Source organism: Cebus imitator, unplaced genomic scaffold (assembly GCF_001604975.1).
Source record: "Cebus imitator isolate Cc_AM_T3 unplaced genomic scaffold, Cebus_imitator-1.0 Scaffold472, whole genome shotgun sequence".
In the NCBI taxonomy this organism is placed as follows: domain Eukaryota; kingdom Metazoa; phylum Chordata; class Mammalia; order Primates; family Cebidae; genus Cebus; species Cebus imitator.
In genome coordinates this window covers 930,312-934,325 of record NW_016107787.1, presented here as the reverse complement: position 1 = coordinate 934,325, position 4,014 = coordinate 930,312, and positions in this window count along the sequence as shown.

The window sequence follows — 4,014 nt, the reverse complement described above, 5'->3', positions numbered from 1 at the left end:
CAGTGGCTCATGCCTGTAATCCCACGACTTTGGGAGGCCAACATGGGTGGATCACCTGAGGTCAGGAGTTCGAGACCAGCCCAGCCAAGCTGATGAAACCTCGTCTCTACTAAAAATTAAAAAATTAGCCTGGCATGGTGGCACATGGCTGTAATCCCAGCTACTTGGGAGGCTGAGGCAGAAGAATTGCTTGAACCCGGGAGGTGGAGGTTGCAGTGAGCTGAGACTGTGCCATTGCACTCAGCCTGGGCCACAGGAGGGAAACTCCACCTCAGAAAAAAAAGAACTCCAGGTTGGCACTCAAGGGTATTTCGCAAACTCCTGTGCCCATTCCTAGGATTTAAAAAACATGCACTCGCTGGTAAATTTCTCTCCAGCAGACAGCAGCACACTGCCGCTCAGACAGCTCTGCTGTCTATTTCCCCACTATGGTGTCAGAAATACAGGTGCAAGACCCAGGAAGACTTTGCTTCAGGTTCTTTTACTTTCCCCTGGCTGCATCCCAAAGGGTTTTCCCATGCTCTATCATATACTTCACCTCCCTTTTCTCTTCACTACTTTTCCGTTAATCTTCGGTATTGGTGACTTGCAACCCACATATACATTATTCAAGTTTCTAATTGTTGGAAAGGTATTGAAAAGTAAATGGGTATGTACTTAAATTTTGTGAAAAGAAATTCAAGATTGAAAGGGTTTGCTATATTTCAAACTAGGTAAGTGCATGATTATTAAGTAATCTGACTTTCCATCTGATTAACAACTTGATTAGTCACGGGAAGAAATGCTGGCTAGTTGCTAAAACAAGCAAACCATTTAACTCAGAAGCCTAGCCCAATAGTATTTTACTTTGTACTCAAAGAGAGTTCATCTGGGTTTCCAGTGGCAGTCTGGCATGTGGAAATCAAGGATGCTGCCTCCTCTAATCCCTGTGCCTCTGAGGCCTCCTTTGTATTCAGCCAGCAGAAAAAAGAAGAGAGTAATTGGCGGCTTATGACAGGCTGCTTTTCACAGGCTGCGTGTATAAGCCGTGCGCATCAGTTTCACCCACATGCGTGGGCCAGGACTCAGTCCATGGCCACACCCAACTTTAAGACAGCCCAGGAAATGTCATCAAGCTACGTGCCCAGGAAAAGGAGGAAACTGGTCTGGCAAGGAGTTAGTCTCTACCACAGGAATTAATAAGAATTCAATTTAAAAATCATTGACTTTTTCCAAATGCAGCTCAAGAAGAATTATTTAATGTACACTTAATTTGTGCTCAAATTAACTCAGATATGATAAAAATTAACATAGACTAAAGTGTAATTTATCCCTGTTAGTGGGGTTTTTTTCTCTTTAACTTTCATAAACATAATAGAACAAATGGCTTTTCAGTCATCCATTACAGACTGTAGAACTGTCACTAGTGTTGATCATTATTTCAAATGTACTACCTGTCTATTTGGAGCAGCATAACCCCCTGGTCTGTCCCAAGTGTTACTTTTCCATTCCTGCCTTGAGGTCACGAGAAGTTAAAGAACTGTGCTAAGGGACCCTCATACTCACTACAGTTGCGCTCTCAGCTGTTGTCAGCCAACTGCCACCACCACCATGGCCACCACTCTCTCACCTCCTACCTGTGCCTAAGGGCCTTCCCTGCATTGGCTGCTCCATTCTTCTCCTAATTCTTCATACCCCTGACATTCCTTACTTTAAGACAAACTCATCTCTTCTTTGCCATTTCTGTTCAGTGACCATCTCTCCTCTTTTCACAAAGGTAGGGACCATATTTTCCATGTTCACAGCTCTATCTCCAGTGATACCTGGTGGATTAACAAATGAGGCTATTTGGGATCAGCTCCATCATGTACCTCACATTTCACCTCAAAACATCTGTCTCTATATGCACCACTTTCACATTCATAACTCTTGTCATGGAGACTTTCTACGGGTTATCTCTTTAATATCACGGCCCATCCTAATATCTTCGAGCCTTCCTCCCTCAATCAACTCCTCTTTCTTTTTTTGCTCTCCTTTTCCATTGGTTCTTCTTTTCTTTTTTTTTCCATCTAAAACAAGTCTATTTTAAAAGCAATGTACTTTCACAATACTGTCATTTCAGCTTTTTTGCTTCTAGAATGCGAAGGACATAAAGTGCACAAGTACCTAAAATGTGAGTAGCTCAGAAAACACATCAGTAGGTCTTTCATTTCACAGATGAGAAAGCTGAAGCTCAGAAATTACAACTCTATCTGCATAATCAAAAAGCAGTAAATTATATACCACCAAGTCTCTCTACCAAATCATAAGACTCATCCAAGAAAAACTAAATGACACATTAATTGTTTAGTTTCTCAAACAAAAGTTGATGCACACGGCACAGCCACTTCTTTTAAAAACAGTTTGGCAACTCTTTTGAGAGTTAAACATACACCTAACATGTGATGCAATCATTTCACTCCTAGCTGAGCCAAAAGAAATGAAGGCACATGTCTGTGTATTTGTGCAAAGACTTGTACATAAATGTTCACAGTATCTTTATTGTTGTTAATAGGGAAAATTAACGAAGTTCAATATAGGTCAATAAAGTTGTCTTTTTAAAAGTTTGTGCACATACTTGATATTTGATGGAATGTCTTTCTCAACTGGTTTCAACCAAGTAAAAAGCTGCTTTTCACTTTTACTCAATAGAAGATGTTACAAAAACTTAACACAACTCCTTTAGTAAATGTCTTCAGATCACCGATGGTCATCCTGAGTGACCCATTGGTATTTCCTTGCAACACTGGGATAAAAATTTTGACATTACTGGAAGACATCTGAAGAGTTTCTGCCTTTGTAACCACGGAGTCTGAGAAGCCCAATATGCTGACACACTGGAGAACCAGGAAAGCCACTGGTGTATTTCAATCCAAGTTCCAAGGCCTGAGAACCAGGGATGGTGGGTGCGGGTGGGGGTCCATTAGATTAAGTTCTGAAGTTCAAAGGTCCAAGAACCAAGAGCTCTGATGTTGGATGTTTAATGGGAGTGCTACTGTTTTTTGTCAGCCCTCAAAATATGAACAGTTTTTGACCCATTTTTAAGATTAATTTTGTCTCTCTGCTTCTCAAGCTTTTAATTTCTTTTCCAAAATTATGTTGCTGTCTCCAGTGACTCATAGCCCATGCACTCCCTCTTCTGTGATCTGATAATTACCCTACTCTGTGCTCATAAAGGTCATCAGTGACTCTTAGTTGCCAAATTCAATGATCTTTTCTCGGTTCTCATTTTCCTTGACCACTCTGCAAAATCTGATCTATTGCATACTGTAGCAGAGACTGCTGACTGACCACCAAATATCCCATTCCCTCTTTCTTTCTTATCAACACAATTCAATTCCAATTTTGTTCAAGATGGTAAGGAGTCCAACAGAAAGACAACATTCCCCAGCCTCTCTTGCAATAGAGATGGTCTTATGAAATGTAAGCTGACATGCTTATATTCTTTAGGTTAATGCCAGCTGCTGTAACAAATTCTAAATTCTCATCAGCATAACACAATGGTATATTTTTGCTCAACTATGTTCAAAATGTACATTCCTTGTCAGCAGTAAACATTCCACATGGTCATTCTGGGGTCCAGCGTCCTTTCACATATTTGTCCATCATGTTCTAAGACCTTAGAGTCTTCCACATCCAGCTGGCAGATGGGGAAGGGGAATGAACAGCAGCATGTGGGAGAACAGAATTCAGCTATGTGGTGATACATTAGCGCAAGGGTGGCAGAGAAAAGTAGCTTATGGGACTGTTTAAGAAGAGGAAATGGATTTGGTGAGGAACCAGCTGGTCTCTGCTAGATGGTTAAGTTGTTCATACTAACGGATTCTGCCCCAGCCAGATCTGCAGGCATGATTGGAACAGACCAGTCACTGCTTCCTGACTGGGTGTATGTTAGAGCAGAAAACCTCACTGGATCAGTCCCTAAAGCCAAAGATTAGTGTTTCCTCTTCACACTCCACCATAACAAATGTATTATTCTTTTTTTTTTTTTTTTTT